Source organism: Ursus americanus, chromosome 12 (assembly GCF_024610735.1).
Source record: "Ursus americanus isolate L20-20 chromosome 12, mUrsAme1.1.p, whole genome shotgun sequence".
NCBI classification, from domain to species: domain Eukaryota; kingdom Metazoa; phylum Chordata; class Mammalia; order Carnivora; family Ursidae; genus Ursus; species Ursus americanus.
In genome coordinates, this window is record NC_142138.1 from 65953544 (window position 1) to 65972884 (window position 19341).

Here is a 19341-nt window from a genome sequence, read left to right on the forward strand (position 1 = left end):
CTGGGATCATAAACTAGGGGCCCAGGGATGGGAGATTACTTTTCACTTTATGTTTTTCAGTAATTACTTTTTGTGCTGTTGGTACTGTTTAATATATGTACAAATTTTCTAAGCGTTTTTTTTTTTAATTTGTAAGTAAAAGAGGAGAGTAAGTAACAACTGTCACAGCCTATTAGAGAATGGAATCTTGCAGGTCAGCCTCATCAGACACAGATACTCGTACTTTAAGGGGAAAAGAAAAATAGAACCTATCCTGTGAGACTTTGATTTCTGTCTTTTGAGGGAAAGCCCACAAACACACTTGTGAAGCAGACTGCAATTCAAGAGGTATAGAGGTAACCAGAGGCCCATCCCCAGAAGGAGGTACCTGACGATCTCCGTCCCTCAGCAGGGATTTAACAAATACTGCAGAGCAGGGGCTCCTGGGCCTGCTGGGCAGCAGCTGAGGAAACAACCAGGTAGACATTTTGGGGCAGAAACACTGGCTTCTCAAAAAGAGTGAAGGAAACCCTCAACATCACTACCACGTGCCCAGAGCGTAGCCCTCAGCCAGACCCCCACAGAACTAGAGGAAAGCCCACTGCACACTCAGAGGCCGTGACAGCATAAACAGTACTCTGCCTGCCTCCAGCCCATCCTCGCACCTTTCACCCCACTGCAGGTGTAAGGGAAGAACGGAGCACTGAGGCTTGTGGGAGACGATGTTCACGGGAAATCTGCAGGCCTATCCAGGAGCTTTACTCATCCTTGGCTATGATTTGGGGCAACTTGTCTTCATCTGCTTTCCCCCCCCTAAAATAAGGTGACTGGTGACTCCATTCTGTGTGGTTTTGAGAGAACCAAAAGAGATTACCATGAGTTTTCACACTAGGACGGATAGTGCTTTGAAAAAATAAACTTCTATACAAATGTAAAATACTAGCAGTATTCCACAAGTGATCTTTTTGGTGAAAAGCCAGCAATTTGACTACATTGTGCAGTCCGTTGGTTCAGTCAAAACAGTCAATCACAAAACAAAACCCAAAGTTATGATTCATTCATTAACTGCCACACACATAAATTAAGCACTTATTCAAAGGCAGGGCTGGTGTGAGGACTGGACCTACAGAGACAGAGACGCCAGACTCCTGACTTACAGAAAATGCCAGGTCTAGTCAAGGAAATACGTGAACAAATGATTGTACCCCATTATCATCACTACTACATTTTATTAGAGGTACAAGCACATGCCACAGGAGAAAAACCAAAAGGGTTGACCCTGCGATACTCACAGTATCAACCCTCAAAAACAGACAAAACCAAATACCAAGGTATACGGACGAATGACAACTCCTCAGTAAACTGCACATGTATTCGGGAAGGAACCTGACAGAGATTAGCAATAACTTTTGTAACAGAATATTAATCAAAGTATTTCTTTAGTACCATTCTGATTTAGGGCTTTCATTGAACAATTGCAGAACTAAAGGGCCAAAAATGACCCTATCACAGGTGGTCATTTCAGATTACACAGTCATAGGAACACTGGGTAAAAATTTTAAAAATGGGGGCGCCTGGGTGGCTCAGTCAGTTAAGCAACTGCCTTCGGCTCAGGTCAGGATTTCAGGGTCCTGGGATCGAGCCCCATGTCAGGCTCCCTGCTCAGCGGGGAATCTGCTTCTCCCTCTCCCTCTGCCCCTCCTCCCTCTCATCCTCGCTCACTCTCTCTCTCTCTCTCAAATAAATAAATAAAGTCTTCAAAAAAAATAAAGAAATGACCTGCAAGGAGCAGCATTACTGGGCAATATTTTAATCAAGATAACTTGAAATATGTTCACCACCAAGTTCAGGTTTTATGTTCTCCATATGCCTGAGAAACACAGCTGTGTTTCTCCCACTAACTCGGTGGATCCCATGCATCAGTTAAGAGGAGGAGACTGAGAAGTAGAAGATAAAACACACCAAGCAGTTGTCTAGAGCTGCACAGACGAAAGGTTAACCAAATGTTTCACTTTTAGACTTGTGTTTTATTCAACCTGGTGCTCCATTCGGGACTAAATATCATTCTAAGAGTTGCAAATGTTGGGCTGAGCTCCCTGAATTAACCTGCATAAAATTAAATTTAATTCTAATTTAATTCCCTTCCAGAATGGTATTCTATTGCCAGTATGAAAACCCTGAAGCAGTTTCATTTTCCATGACCTCTATAAAACAACAAGTTGTATTTGCCACAACCAGAAAAACATCCCGAGCCTTATTGGCCTAGGGAGCCTGTAATCAGATATTACTTACAGGCCCACACTATTTCAATAGCCACTCATCATTCCTATTTAAACAAAAAGAAATTTTCTGATGTTGTTACAGTAACAAATGTTCTCAGATATGACATTTATCTGGGTGCTAGCGGAACAATAGCCTTAAAAACACAGGTTCCAGAGAATTCTTGTCATATGCCAAACGTGCAGTGACCAGTTCCTTGTCTCCTAGGCATTCCCAAGGAAAACACAGTGGTAGAGAACAGTGGTTTCCAAACCTGGTTGCCCATCAAATTCATCTGAGGACTTCTCCAAAACACAGACTTCAATACCTCCTCTGGGCTCAGATTTCCTAAAAGAAGTCAACCATGTTGGGGTCCCAGAATCTGTCCTAGAAATGCGCCCTTCAGATATATTAGACAGTCAGCCTAGTACAGACCTTTGTTTGGTGTGTGGCATCCTTAAAATAAGTAAGTAAGTAAGTAAATAAGTAAATAAATAAATAAATAAATAAATAAATAAATAAATAAAACTTAAAAAACAAAAATATATTAAAAAAAAAAAAAACAGGTGGGCAAAATCAGGGGAGAAAAGTTGGCCCTGAGGGCTTAACAGTTTTTGAACACATCAAGGAAGTCTGAATGTGGATTGACTAAGATGATATCAAGGACTCAGTATGGATTGTGTTATGTGTGATGATGTCATTGTATCTAGGTCAGCTGATGACCCTCTTTGGAGGTCTGCTCAAGTACTACAGTGCTTAGTGGAAAAACACCAGAAAGCCTGAGATTTGCTTTAAAATGCTCCATCCATCAAAAACTCATGATGTACTGTATGGTGACTAACATAACACAATAACAAAAATTTTAAAAAAAGAAATAAATTGGTGATACCTCACATAATAAATGGTGTCAGAGAATCCAGAAAATACAATATAAAAAGTATTGATGAACAATTTCTAACATTAATAAAAATGATATCAATAATTAAAAAAAATAAAATAAAATGCTCCATCCAGGGGCGCCTGGATAGCTCAGTCAGTTAAGCATCTGCCTTTGGCTCAGGTCATGATCCTAGGGTCCTGGGATCGAGCCCCATGTTGGGCTGCCTGCTCAGCAGGGAGCCTGCTTCTCCCTCTCCCTCTGCCGCTCCCCCTGCTTCTGCAAGATCTCTCTCTCAAATAAATAAATAAAATATTTCTTAAATAAATAAATAACATGCTCCAGCAAAAAAGAGAGATGGTGGGCAAGTACAGCAAGAACGGTGATGATACTGAAGGTGAAGGGAGGGCTCGGGAGGGCTCCCAGTACGTCTATGTTGAGAATATTTCCTAATAAAATATTTAGTTGTCTGAAAGAGAACAATAAGAGTAACCAGAGCCTGTTTCTGCCAGACAGGGCTGTTTTCCACTACTTCTGACAGACAGCTGGGTGCCACGTTGCCTTCTTCCCTTTTGCATGGAGAAGTAAGAGTGCAGAGAGGGCAGATGATTTACCTAGACTGCCAGTTGCCTACTTCTAAGAGGTGCCTGACATTTTTCCCTTGTAAGAAGACTTTCCAAAACTGAGGGTTGCTGGAGGGGAGGCAGCTGGGGAGATGGGGTCACTGGGTGATGGGCATTAAGGAAGGCACGTGATGTGATGAGCACAGGGTATTATATGCAACTGATGAATCACTGAACTCTACCTCTGAAACTAATGATGGTCTATATGTTGGCTAATTAAATTTAAATTTAAAAAAAAAAGACTTTTCATTCAGTAATCTATCCCGAAAATGGAATTAGGGCCTTTTCCCTAACCATAATGTAAGCAGTGTTTTTGAAGTTGATCTTTGTATTTTGATTTTTCTTTAAGAAATTCCCTGAAACAGGACACTTTCATTTTCAAGCAGTAATACATGGAATCTTGAGCATGGCCAATGCAGGAGGTGAAATCCAAGTCATCAAATATACAAAACGGGGCCATTTTCCAGCCCCAACAAAAATACAGAATCTGTTACAGGGAGATATGACTTACTTTTAGCAAATTTGATATATGAAAACCTGGCATTACTGAAGTGATAGGAATTTGCCTTTACTTTATCAATGGATTTTTTATTTTTTGTCCTGCATAGCATTCCACTCCAGAATGCCTGAAAACAGCAAACAACCTTTGTACATTGAAAAGTAAGCTTATCATCCAGAAATTCTATTAACTATTTGGCAAAAATACACACATTTCAGAGTAAGGTATAGCAGCACTAATTAAATTATAAGTCCCACTGGTTAAAGTTAAGTAGGAATTTATTTACAGGGTTTACTCAGATCTCAGAAGAGTTGGTGCTGATACTATTGTGCACTCATAGGTAAACAGTCTGTTTTGTTGATGCTGCTACACAAGGAAAGAAAGACCCAGCAGCTCAAAGCATGGAAACCAGTTTGAGGGGCTGGTGGCTCTGGTTTGGGCTCCTGAAAAAGGGTGTTGGTGCCACACTTCCCATCTAAAGAGAACAAGCGATGTGGATGTTGGATTCAGGTTTGCAATGAACACCGCCCCTGAGCCAGGCACAGGGAGCTTCTCTGTTTGTCCAGAGCCCCTTCCAGACAAAGACACCGGGCCTCAAACTCAACCTTGAGTACCAGGCACTTCAGGGTTTGTTTTGTGGTTTGTTTTGGTTTTTTTTCTTTTTTAGTATAAATATGTGTGAGATTAGAAAGTCCATGTGAGGGTTTCCCTAAGACAGACGAGCCCAGATATCATAAGCACTGCATCACCTACCAGGGACTATTAGCAAGAGCTGGGTTAAAGAGAGGCTTTGCAAGTCATGAAAGGCAACTGGCACAATGGTCAGAGCGTCTCTTTCCCCCAGGGTATCTGCGCCAAGTTCTTTAGCATCCTGGATGAAGGTGCTTACTCCCTGTAGTGCAGCTCAAAGGAGAGGCCTTACCCCTCATCCTACAGCTCAACATCCTATCATCCCCTCCTCCACCCCACATCTTTGTGAAATAGAAAAGAAAGGAGCTCAACCTGTGTGATTATCACAAGGGCCACAAGGCAGTGACCTTCTGGAGTTACTATCTGTGCTTATTGCCCCTGACCTTCTAGACTATGACAGACCGTAAGGGAAGCCTATCATTTAGTTAAGAATCAGGATGCCATTAAGGAGGGCATGTGATGTAATACGCACTGGGTGTTATATGCAACTAATGTACCACTGAACATTATATCAAAAACTAATCATGTACTCTATGTTGGCTAACTGAATTTAAAAAAAAGAAGAATCAGGATGGCAATGCATGAATAATGAACTTTTAAACCTCTTACAGATAATATATACTCCACAGGAGGCACTACAGCATCTGAAGAGTGCTGTTGTCTTCAGAGGTGTGCCCATAGGGTCCCTCCTGACCTACAACTAGATCTTGGTGAGTTGCCATGTGCCCCATTCCCAAGTTTGAGTTTCTGAAACATATTCTCTTTCTAAAGAGGATCCAGAATAAGCACTATGTTGGAATGGTGGACTTCCAGAAGACACCAGGACATTGAACAATTCCTAGAGTCTGTTGGCAATTAACATTTAGGGGCCACAGGCTCATCTTGAAGAAGTAGCCTCATGATTCAGGATCGAAGATATTCAACCAGAGAAAGACAGACTCAAAATGATCCTACTTGTTTCCATATAAAGTGCAGAGATGCTCTCTTTTCCCACAACTGGGAGCTTCAGGTCTATTGACCTCCATGGACGTTTGCCTCCATTTTGCTGTGTTCAGAATGCAATAACGGCTTGGGAGCCAATAGCCCTGAGAAACCCATAATGACACCGGGTTGGTCCCAGTGATTGGCCGCCACTATGGGCATGGTAGCTGAGAGCCCAGTTTGGAGAGCCTTTTCCTCTAAACCAGGTTCCAGCTACTCACAGCTATAAGGCACGTAATGAGGCATAGAGAATGAAAGGAAATAGCTAACTGAGGCTGTTTTCCCCCTTGATGATCTGAGTACTAGGACAGTACTAAGACTCAGGACAGTACTAAGGATCTTCTATGTAACTGACAAGTTCCAAAAAGTACTTGGCACTTTGTACGTCTTGGTCCCTGACTCTTCTTTATGACTGTGCTGGTTCCAAAATGCATTCTCACAGAACTTCCTTACATCCCACAGGCCACTGCCCTGCTCAAAACTTACCTTATGTTTCAGAAGATTTTCTCCTTTTTCCTCCTGATTATTTGCCTTTTCCCACATCTTGGGGCCGAGCCCTGAGCTGGGACCTCCTGTCAGTTCACTCACATATTCCTACTGCTCATGGGAAGGAACCACCAGAAGAATTTCTGTCATTCTGCTTCAGCTCAACGTAACTCTATGCTTCTTTCTTGGGTAAACTCATGCAATCTGTCTTTCATTTGGAGATATTTTTGCACTTCAGTTTAGTACTGAGGGTTTTCAGATTGCCTTTTATTCTATTTCTTTTTCTCCCATGCTGGGCAGAAAACAGAGGCTGCCATGGACATAAGGCCTGAAACAAATAGGGTAGGATGGGGCCGAAGTACTCCCACAAACTAATCGTGCTTCTAAACGCTAATGCCTCACCAGGAGAGAGCTTCCAAAATAAGCTCCATGCAGAAAGCACTCAGCAATCAGCTACAAAATTGCCTTGTTAATGGCACAATTCGATATCCACTCCTTCTTACTAAAATCCAGCAGTCTTATTGCCATTAGAGATAGAGAGACTCCAGAATATAGAGACATCAATTGACACGTCCAAGATCACACCTACAGGCAACTGGCAGACAACTCATGCTGGGCGTCTAGGACCATCTTGAAGCCAAATCATCTGCAAAGTGGCCGCAACAGTTACAAAATCCATCACTAAAGTTTGACAACTACCGATTCCATTTTACAAATGCTCAGAGAGAGCTAACAGGGATTCAGAGATGAGTAAGACACAGTGGTCCCCAGGGTGTTCCACTCTAGTCCATTTATAAAACATGCTCTCCAAAAAGTTATCATTCAAGGCAAAATGTGTTTAAGTGTCGTAAGAAAGGTACAAAGCATTAAGTTTATAGCCTTCTACTTTACCCCTTCTTCAGTGACCAGTTTTAAAATGTAGAGAAGTGCACTCAAAAGCACTGTGTGTGTGTGTGTGTGTGTGTGTGTGTGTGTGTGTGTGCAAAGATAGCCACAGAACAGAGAGATGGCTAGGCACTGTCTCCTTGGCTATAGGCATCAGTTGCTCAGGAATCAAAAAGTACATGCCAATCTAACAGGACAATCAGAAGATAGCAGGCATATATCCTGCCAAGGAGAGAAAGACTAAAGTCAAATTATAGCCTGTTGGTAAGCCTGCAATCTTCCCGTCTATGAAGCCAAAAGCAGGACAGAAGCCTTGCTCAGAAATGGTCTAATCAGATTACTTGGTGAAGAACTCCTCTCAGGAAGACTTTGCTGATGATGGTCGCCAACAAGGGACCCCTGTATGTTTCCTGTCTTGGCTACTACTTTGAGAGCCAAATATCATCTGGCTGAGACTGCTTCGTGACTATAAAATGACAGAAGGGCACTGGCGCCATTTTGAGAGGAAACCATAAACAGACCCCGGAAAGAAGAGCTCTCTAGAGCAGACTCCAAGTGAAAATAAAGATGGTAACATCCCAGAACTTTCTTCCATTAGCATAATACCCAAGCCGTATGTGAGCTCTACAGGTTTGCATCTGTGCATCATGTCAATTCACATTTGTATCAAATTGCCCTTTTTCATCTGGGAATATTTCTGTCATACTAAGTGCTTAAGATGGGTCTTGAAAGCAGGATAAACTCTCTTCACAAGGAATTTTTGGAGAGGAGGAGGAAGAAAGTGTTCCAAACAGAAGGAGGAGTAGGAGCAACTGCATGGAGAATGATTAAAAAGCCTGTGTCCAAAGGAAATGAAAGCAGGATCTCAGAAAAGATATGTGCACTCCTATGTTCTCTGTGGCATTATTCACAATAGCTAAGATATGAAAACAAGTATCCATCAACGGGTGAATAAATAAAGAAGATGTTAGATTGACAGGCAGATGGATAGAGTGGAATATTACTCAGAGAAAGAAGGAAATCCTCCCATTTGCCACAGTATGAAAGGATGTTGACCGCATTATGCTGAATGAAATAAGTCAGACAGAGAAAGACAAACCCTGCATGATCTCACTTCTATGAGGAATCTAAAAAAGCTGAATTCATAGAAACAGAGTAGAACGGTGGTTATCAGGGGCTGGGTGGGGGGAGGGGGAATCAGGGAGACATCAGTCAAAGAAAACAAAACTTACAGTGAGAAGATAAATACTGAAGATCAAATGCAAAGCATTGTGATTGACAACATAGTTGACAACATTGTATTATATACTTTGAAGTTGCTAAGAGACTACATCTTAAATTTCTGCACTACAAAAGGTAGTAATCATATTGCAATCTATATGTATACAATGTATATATAATGTATATGTCAATTATGTGTCCACTTAAAAAATTAGTCAGCCTATGTGAAGGGATGTGCTATGAATGGGGCAGCAGTGGAAATCAGCTAAGAAGAGTAGTTTGGGATGATCCTGTGTCTCACATTCACCAAAAAGTTTCTAATAACACTGAAGAGCTTCCGAGTTTTCTCAATTTACTAAAAGTATAAGTGCAATCAAAGAAGACAGACGCTAATATTGGGTACTTTCTATGTGCCTGGCACTGTGCCAAGTGCCTTGAATTTGCTATCTCACTGAATTCTCACAGCAGCCCTGAAGCAGGCAATGGTACCCTCAGCGTCCATGAACTCAACTGAGGCAGAGTGAAGTCACTCGCCCAAAGCCACAGGGCCAGAACTTGACCCACACCCCATGCTCTCAGCTGTGTTCTGCTACGTCCTTGGCCTCCATCTATTGTCTTAGTCACCAGCCAGTTCCTTCTGCTTCTGGGATATGAAGGACCGTCTGCTTTCCAAAACATTTCATAATTGATCCCCAATAGAGGTCATCTAATGCAATACAGGATTGGTACAAAGCTGACAAGATGATGCCTCTCCCCCGAAAAAAACTCTCAAAATTTATGAAAGATGCTGGATATAAACCTCTCAAGAGTTTACCTATACACATGCCCGAAAATTGCCCTTGCAATAAAACCAGATCTGTCATTCTCAACACTCACCAGCAATGAGCCACACAGCTGTGGAGGCCGAACAGCTTGGGCAGGAAAACAGACAGGCAAAGAAAAAGAAGAATGTAGTCAAGCCCCAAGGAAAAAATGTTAACATCCGGAACCAATTCACCCACGCAGGCTGGGGGAACCATTCCTCCCAGCTCTCCATAACACCCCTCAGCACCCGTGCCAGCCCTCCCCTACACACACACACACACACACACACACACACACACACACACACACACACTCGCCAGGGCTTCATTCACTATTTGCTCATTCCTACAGCCGTCAAGTTGTCCTGTGTCTGTAGGAAGCACCTCCTGCAGTACCTACCACCCAGTCAGAATATCACAGAGATGCCTTAAATCTCTGTGATGTCACAGTCTAATCTGGGTAATGCACAGTTGCACCAGATGGGATCTAACGTTCCCAGGATTAATACTGGCCATGCAACCGAGGCTCTGAATGCTGGAGGAAAAAATGAAATGGCCAAGGCCTGGCTGGTTTCATATCTTGCAGAATCTACCTTTCTAATTGAACAGATCTCTTGAGTGAGATCCAGCAAACCATCCCAGATTGCAGCATTCATCTCATCCTCTGCCACACTCTATATTTCAAGAGTCTGGCTCCACATGGGTTCCTTGGGAAAGGAAATGGGCCCAGAGATTCATATGCTTCTGCTGATGCAAGATTATATTGAATCCCATCAATCGCTGCCTGCACAGAGTGGGGTGGGCAGTAGGAAAAAGCAAAGCTTTAAAACAGCGACCGACTTTATGTCTTTCTCTTTTTAGTTTCAAAAAGCCACTTTTCTAACACTGGGCACAACAAACAGGAATCTGACATACCTTACAGTTACACAGCCAAGAAACACATTAATGTACAGTCCACACACTGAAATCAAGGGGTATAGTTTTTCTCCAAATCCCTGTTAGAGACATCAGACTTCCTAAGAGAGGAAGGTTACTTGGAGTGGGAGGAAAAGTGGTGGAAAGACAGTGAACAGGTGGACCAGAAACCCTGAAGCCCATTACTAAGCTCCCTGAAACTCACTGCTGGGGGCACATCCACATAGAACCTGCTAGAAGAGTGAAGGGGCACAGAGTGGAAGTGTGTCTAGGGATGAGAGATCTCTGCAGATAACTGATCCCATACCAACAAGGCTGCTCTAAATAGAGCTGTTACAAAATAAATGAATCAGAGCAGTCACTCAGAGGTTAAAGTTAAAGCCGCGACTCTGAGAGCGGGTGTACTTGCTGTGGGTCCTCAAGGCGGTTACCTAATCCTCGGGCATTAAAAAGAAGCCACTGTGGAAATCAGAATCTCTTCCTTTGTAAATTCAATCCATGGCAAAGGGATTTCAGCTGTGATTGCTAAGTTTGAAAAAATCAACAGTACTTAGAAACGCACAAATTGCTCGTCACTGCAACTGATACGTTTCTAAGCTGTTCCATTTTGAATCAATTACCAATGAGATTCCATCCAACCCGTTGTGAATGGAGAAGGGAATGGGTAAAACAGGGCAGTTAAAGTTTCCCCTGAATTTCACTGCATGAGGGGATTTAGGTTGAGGAGGTTTTAGATCAAATTCAATATGTAGCCACCACATTGCAGACACTGAGATTTCTGTGCATGAAAGTCAAAGAAAAGCAACTCAGGTTGGCATGGCTGCACATGCCCTAATCCAAAGACCATGGCTCAGAAACTCCGCCTTGTATCACTGTCACACAGAGGCTTTCTCCAGCCTGTATGGAGAAGGTACCTTAAGACAGAGACCCCAAAACTGTAAATGAGCTCTCTCTCATTTGTGCTTTAATAAATTTCGGTTTGAGGAGACAGCACAGGCAGCAAGCATAGATTTCCATCTATAAAAGTTCAAAGCTCTCTCTAGGGCACTGAAGAGCCATCTGCAGGGGGAGGCAATATGGTGTAGTGGTTAAGGACACTGGCAAGTTTTAATTTAATCTCTTTGTGCCTCAGTTTCTTCATCCATAAAATGGGGAAACAATTACCTCCCTTCCCAGACTATTGGGTGAATGCAATGAGACAGTATGAATGGAACCATGAGCAGAGCGCCTGGTACAGAGTGTGCCCTCAATCCATACGAGTTCTTATTGGTCAGCACTGTGGGCACTCTGAGAGAAGAGGATGTTTGTAAGATTGGGGAAGTAATGAAACAGCTGTCTTGGAGATAAAATGTGGTGCACAGATCTGTTTGGAAGACGGAAACCTGAATTCTAGCCAGGGCAGAGCAGCTCCGTTCTCCTCTGGATGGTCAGACAGGGCCTCAGTGCTGCCGCTGAAGGGTGCTGGGCTCCATGAAGGGGGCCTTGGGAGGGATCTTCTCCGTTCCTCTTCCCCTGGGAATGCACTTTCCCCTCTGCTACCAGGAATCAATATAAACAAAGTCTGGGGTGTAACTAGTTTTGAGGGAAAAAAATAGTAAATGATCAAATCCAGGCTTCTGTTTGCTGGAAGGAAGAAAACTGCAAAATCGTATAGCCAGATGTAAGTTCTAACACAACGGCTGGGGCTTCTGCTGTTTTCCCTTAAAAAAGACTTCCCAGTCTCCTCTTCCTGACAGTCAACTTAGTTATTTAGTAAATTTAGTGCCTTTACTCTTTTCTTTTTTTTTTTAACTCAACTAAGCAACACCTACAAATCCTTTAATGCGGCTTCAATTAATGGATGCAACTGGTTCATTTTGCCCAACTTTGGGGGCCATCAGAACAGGCTTTACAAACAAAGGCCTTACGGAAATGAATCTTCCCTATTGCCCATATGATAAAACCTGACCATTTGGGGGTTTCTGGGATCCATGTCAAAATACCAGAAATTAACCAGAGAAACATGCTTGTGTTCTTCCACTTGCCCACATCCAGAAAGGCCCCTCTTCCTCTGCCAGAGCCTAGTTCCTCAGGAGCTGGTAAAGCTGAGGCTCCCTGCCCCACCCTCCACCTACCCTTTCTTCTTACTGCATGCCAGACAGCTGGTCCTCACCCTTGAAGCCCTCTCTCCCTCCCACAGATGCTTACTCAGATTCTCTACTCTGTTTCTAACCATAGGCTATACACCAGGTACCAATCTCCCTCCACGTCCCAAACACCCCATTTAACGCAAAAGACTGGGGGAGAGCAGCGGTGCTTGCTAGATTTACAATTTGCAACAATTTCTTATCAAGCTGGTCACCGAAGTGAATAATCACTATCAATTCAATTGATAGGAACAACAGACACTGCTAAATCCTTTGTTCCTCATGGGCATTAATTTAATCCTCACAACCACCTTTTGATGAATATGTTTATTATTACAATTTGGTAGGTGCAGAAACTGGGGTTGGGAGAGATTAAGGAACTTGCCCGAGGTCATACAACTAGCAAGTGTTGGAACCAGGTTCTGAAACAAGCAGTCTAAGCTCAAAACCTGAGCTTTTAACCACTATACTGTATCACTCGTTCATTCATTGCACCAAATAGAAATGATAGGATAATAGTATTAATATCTCACACTAATGCTTTGGAATATGTGTGTGTGCATACTATGTATATTCTATATATACACACACACGCACGCATACATTCCATATATATAATTGTGTATTATTCAGAATATACATGATTATCATATACTGTGGCTTGGAATATTTATACTATGTATGATATAATAAGATAACATAACTATACTATATATTTTAATATGTATTACATACAACTGTATATTATATTATATCACTATAATATATAATACACAACTTAGCACAGTGGCTGGTACATATTGTTCAACGAATGTTGCTATTTATTATCATTATATATTAAGTGTTGCTCTGTGCAGCCACTTGTGCTAGGCTCTGGAGATACAAAAGCAGTGAAGACAAGATCCCTGCCCTACACCAGTTTATAAGGTGGTAGTGAGAGAGGATGAGAGTAAATCCATAAGCTCCTTGATGACACAAGTCCACACAGGGGCTAGGGCTACAGAGAATGGGGGCATCAAATACAAGCAGGGAGCTGCCACTGGCCCAGCTGTAGAAGTCCGTAAGGAGAAACGGTCCCACAGATAGAAAGATGAGAACCCCTCCTAGGTGTTTGCTGGGCCCAGTTTTTTGTCTGACCCTGCCCTCAAGTTCAGCAGCTATGAATAGAGGTCTTGAATGCTAAGCTGTCTTCTGATCTATCTTGTTGACAAGCGTTTTGCCTGTTACTAAGTCATCCTTTTAGCATTCTCACATCTCTGCCAGATCAAGACCTCAGCTTAGCAGACGAGACATGGAAAATAGTTACTAGTGCTTTCCACCAGGCTCAGAGAGTAATGAGGGGCAACTGATTTTCTTGGGGGGAGGGGCGGTCCCACCAATTCAATTGACTAGTGATGAAGTTGTTTTTCTCAGTCTTCATTTTTCAAATGCATAGTTTTTCCAGCTATTTCTGGGAATGGCACAGAAAATGTCCAAAGCATAGATAACTTGTATTTCCTTTAAATTCACTAATGCCATAGAATTCTCCCAAGTAGGAGGGTCCCGGGAAGTCATACAAGCAACAAGAGGTTACATCAAACAGAAAGGACTAGATCCAGAACTTCTGAACATGTGATATTAATCTAAAAACTTTTCAAGAGCTTTAGGGAAGCTCTTAAGGCTAGCAGTAAAAATCTTTTTTTTTTTTTTTTGGCTTTGTATTGCTATTACTATTACTTTCTACAATTGCAGTAAAACTTCCCTTATTCCAACAAAGGGATGAGTCAAGTGATGGTTGAGGTACCTTAGGAGAAAACGTTATTTAAAAAAAAAATGGTAACAAGATCACAGAATCTTGGAGCTAAAGGGGCCTCAGGTGTCACTTGAATCTTTCTCCCTCATTTCACAAACCAGGAACTGAGGGTATGAAACAACTTTAAAACATTTTTTTCAACATTTATATGTCTGCCTTTAGAACAAATATCCCTGGTTCCAAAATTAATGATAAACCTAGCACTAGACTCTAAGTCTAGTTTAAGCTAGTCGAGCGCTCTTCCTTGAGCCCCCTATAATACATGGATATAACCTAGACTATGAGGGCCTGTGTTGAAAGCTTTGTAGTATAGCGAAGACTCATAGATGTGCACATAAGCAATTAAGTTTCCTGAAATGTTTTTACAATTCAGTGTTCTTCTGCAAGCTTGCTCATAGGATTAATTTTCTCATAAACCCTCTTTTTCCCTAAATAGTGCATAGGTATATAAACCCTCCCCAGCCAAATAAATCAATCAATCAAAGTATAAGGCTACTAAATGGAGGAAGCTTTGTCAAACCCAGAGAAAGCACTGCTGTGCTCACAATCACTTACTGGCACCAAGGCCTGCCCCTCCCTACAGTGAAAATTAATTCTATATTTTTCAGGAGCAAGAACACAAGGCCTGCACCACCCAAGTTCCCCAAGCCCTAGGTTACAGTTCTGGGCCCTGGGGCCTGGTGTGATTGAAACTTTGGTGCCTCCAGGGAAGAGTCCCCTCTGAGCTAGGGTGGAGCTGTAGCAGGGAAGCGAATCCCGCCCTTACAGAGGGTAGTAATCAATGACTAGTAGTCATTTCTATGGGTGGTTTCTTTTTTTTCTTTTTTTTTCTTTTTTTTTCTTTTTTTTAGGAGAAGAATTACTTCACTGCTTTTAATCTCCAAGAATAGCGTGAAGGACAATTGTTTGCTGTCCCTTTGTCTCGGTTGAGCAATGCCGGGGGTTTCTAGAGGGCAGGGGGCATCTCTACCATCAAGGACTCTCTGAGGCACCTGGGGATCCTCTGCTTCTAGAAGAACCGACAGAATGACTTTCCTTTTTAACAGACTGGCTATGATATTTACTGACCCTAAATTTACCCATTTGGAAATAGTTAGGGATTAAAAGTTCTTCAGGCCGAAGGATCCTTGGTTTCTAATTGCTAATGTTTGAAGTCCGCTTGATTCCTCGGATATTTGGTCAGCCTGATGAAAGCAAATGCTCAAACTCCCCTCAGGGCGCGAGGTGTAAGATCCTTGGGTTCCGTTTGGGGGCTTGGGTGGGGGGGCTTGTTTTGGTTTGGTTTTGGGGGGGTGGTTGTTTTGGGGTTTCGTTTGTTTTGTTTTTTGTTTTAGTTTGGATTTTTTTCCTTAATTTTTTGCGGGGAGAAGGGGGGGCGTCTTTTACCAAGGCCTTCCCGATTACCCCTGACTGCCCGCATTTCTCCAGGCTGTCACGGGAGCTGAGAAGGGCACCGACCATCCCTCGGGATTGCGCACTCCCTGGTTTTCAGCGGCGGCGCGGACCCGCCAGCGGGGACCGAGCCCTGAGCGCCAGAGCAGGAGCCTGGGCCGCGCGCACCGTAGCCCGGCCCGGGCGCTCCTGACGCCGCCGCCGCTCCCGCCCCAAGGCGCCGCCGAGGCCGGGCTAGGGGCCGGAAGAGGGCAGACGCGGCTGCGGCCCAATTCTCTAACTTGGGAAGGTCACCCGAGCCGCCCTGTTTTCCCAGGGATAGTTTCACGGGAAGAGATGCAATCCCAAGTCCTTCCCCGGTGAAACTTCATCTGATTTTTTTTTTTTTTTTTTGAGAAGAAAAATATTTTCTTTCTGAAACGCACGCGTTTCACCGTGCGTATAGGAAGTGGGGGGAGGGGAACAGGATGTGGGGGGAGGAGAAGAGGGGAAGGAGCGTAAGGGGGGTTTACTGCTTTCCGAGCCCCCGTCCGGGGCTTCGGCCAGACTTTCGGGGCTGTGGGACGGCAGAGAACGCAGCGGGCGTTGGGAGTAAGAATTTCGGTGCACCGCGTTGAGAGCTAGGCGCTAAAACTCCAAGGCTCCGGCTAGGTACATAATAATGACCTCTAATGATCCCTCTCAAGGGAACTCTGTTATCTGTAGTATTCCGGTTTTTAAAAGAAGGCTAGATTAGGATATTACGTGTGCAATCCAGACTTGAAAGGGAGGGTGGTGTTGTTAATCTTCTAAAGTGTGTGGGAATTTGGAAACAGCTCATTTAGCCTCTGCAACTATATTGAAGAAAGTACAAAAGGACAAATAGGGAGAAGATTTTTGCACACATTTCTATGTTGTTAATTATCCCTAAATCACAGTTTCTCTCGTTATTTCTATTAACAGATTTCTCTTAATGATCCCGTTAACTCTCTGCATGGAAGAACATGAAATTATTCTTCAATACAAGCCAGCATTCTGCCCATCCGAAATGAAGGTGTCATTATTCACAAAATTAAATGCCAGATTTAGTTAGAAAAAAAATTCCACTCTTTCTGCTCTCTTAAATTGCATCTGTACAGTCTCATTTTCTGTTGTTTTCTGTTAGACTTTGGTGAAAATCTTCAATTAATTTGACACTTAAGGGAAAATGCCGATACCTAGAAGTTTCAAATCTGGAATTCCCTTGAATTGTCAAGTGATATCTAAAAATGACAAAATTTCTGGCCCCCCAAATTTTAGGTGTTCCCCATTTGTTAACTGGCTCCACAAATAAGGGGGGCAATTTATTTTCTCTAATATTTTTCTGATATTTCCCGAGATATTATCTGTGTCTCATTCAGAGTGGTAGAGTTCACACATAAATTTGTGCGTAAGTACATGCAATAAAGGGCATAGGTGACTGGCTGGTAAAAAGAGTATAGAATAGAGTATCAAATGCAAGGCCTATTTTTCACTTCTGGTATCCAAAGCTCATCACCAGTTTGTAGTCAGCAGAAAGTCCTGCCTCAAACTGAAGCCATTAATGGCACTGCATAAATGTTGATTTGTCCTCACCAGTTGCTTAATTCCCCACCTCTTCCCATTTCACCTCCTGTCCTCCCTACTGAGTCTCATTTTCCATCCTGACACTTAGAGCAAGGGCCTCACTTAAATTAAGTAATGATTATCCTTGCCCCAAGACGTGTAAACAGACCCTAATTTATAAATTTGCTAATTGCCATTCCCAGTGCAGACCCCTATATCCGAGTCATGGGCTCACTGGAAACCAGAAGAGGCAAGGCAAAAATAAACCACATGGGTGAGAGAAAGAAGGGGAAAAGATTCCACATTCCACCAGTTCCCTACTTTTCCCTGTGGAAAAATACCCCAAAAGGTCAAAACTAGAAAACCACTTAGAAAGTCTCTCCTGCTGAACTACTTTGTCTTTGTCTTTTGGGAGCAAGAAAGCAAGAACCGGCTATACCACCGTGTGAAAATCATTAGATGGATTTCTGCGTTTCCAGAAAGGAAAGTGAAATGCCAATCCACTCTCCGCTCTTTATCCCTGTGGAATCTGCTCAATTCAGCCTTGTTTTTGTTTTTAACTCTACAGTCACCTAGAGAAGGAACTGACAGATTTAAGAAGTAATCATTTTACTCCTGGGTGTGACAAACAAACTTCTAACCGAGTTCGTAATCAGGATCTCAAAAAAGTCCCCTCATCTTATTAATATTTTTGGCAATACAGAGAACGATTGTGACAGACTGGAATATTTCACTCTTGAATACTAGCAGTGCGCTGGAGAAGTTTGGATGAACAAAATGTTTGGGGTCTTCTGAGCCAAAATGTATTTGTCCCTCTCCCCTTGTGGCCCAACATGAAGGATAACGATGAAGGACTTGCTTCCATTAAACTCATGTCCACACAGGGAATTGTACAAATAAACAGGGGAACACAGACCACCAGTACCCTATTATCTTAGATTTGGCCCCCAGGTTAGGCATTTCACACCGTTCTTCAGTCACTCCTCATGTGCTAGGTGTATTAATTAGATTTTAAACTAATTTTGCTTAATATGTAAAAGATGGTCATGATACCATTTGAAGTAACGGGGGGAGGGGCAGGAAACCGACAGCGGATATATGTCAATATAATTTCAGTACGAACGCCACTATTAAAAATTTAATTCCCCCGTCCCCCTGCATGAACGTCACCCCACGAACTTTTCTTTCTGGGAGTTTAACCTATAAAATCAGAAAATCTAAAGTGGCTAGCTCTGAACCCAAATAAGGTGTTCAATAAGAAATGGTGTTGGGAAGGGCGTGGAAGACGCGGATTAAGAAGCGCTGCGAGCCTCGGTTGTGAGCTGATCCGTCCAGGAGAGGCTTCTCCCGGAGCGTCGGACCAGTCTTCGAGGGGCAGAGGCGGTCGGCCGAGCCGGCAAGGGGCCTTGCACCGCCCAGCCGCGAAGGGAGAGACCGTTACCCCGCACGCTGCCTGTTACCCCTGCGCTTTCTACACGCCTCACACGGACCTGTGAAGCGCGCGAGGGACGGGGGATGACCTGAGGAGGTGCAAAACGCTGCACACTCCGCCTCCCTTCCATCACATTCCAAACGCTGGGCATTAGGGTTTTCCCAATTCCCTGTCCTCCCCACTGCCCTCCAGCAGTTTGCTTCGTCTACGGCTTGGAGGGGGTTAGAATTGTTTCCTTCTTCCAGGTGGCTTCTATTGTGCCACCGCGCCAGGGCCTGTGTTTTACGCAGGACATCTTCATAAAACTGCCCACCTCTCTGGAGCCCCTACCGTGCGCTCTCCCAGGCCCGCGTATCCAGAGGGCGTCTGATTTAGCCACCGTCCGACGTGCGCTACAAAAGGGCGTTTGGCAGTCATCCCCGAGCACAACTAACTTCACCAGCCTATGATGAATTTAAATCTAGCCTACCTCCTCACTCCCCTTCACACAAGGTCACTCACCAAGGACGCGGCCACCGCGGAAGGCCGTTTTGACTTGGCAGGCGAGAGCGCTGCGCAGGTCCAGCACGCAGCACACTTGGCTCATCCTCGGGGTCCAGGCCTGGCGCCTTCGAGGCCTGCACTGGTGTAGGGGCGCAGGTACCACCGAGGAACTAGTGTTCCTCGCCCCGGACTCTACTTCAGGCATACATTTTGGCTTCTTGCCCAGCGCACCCCACACCATTGCCGGGCAGTCCAAGCTCCAGCCTGAGCCCTGGCTGGTTCTTGGCCCGCGCAAGCACATTCTCCCCACTGGCTTCAAACTCATCGCTTTTTCT

The 19341-nt window shown here is 43.7% G+C and overlaps 1 protein-coding gene across 2 annotated transcripts in view; it reads right to left on the reverse strand.

The window, feature by feature from the left end:
* TBX15 (T-box transcription factor 15) overlaps positions 1 to 19341 on the reverse strand; it is a 102616-nt gene that overhangs the window by 78727 nt on the left and 4548 nt on the right. The window lies entirely within an intron of this gene.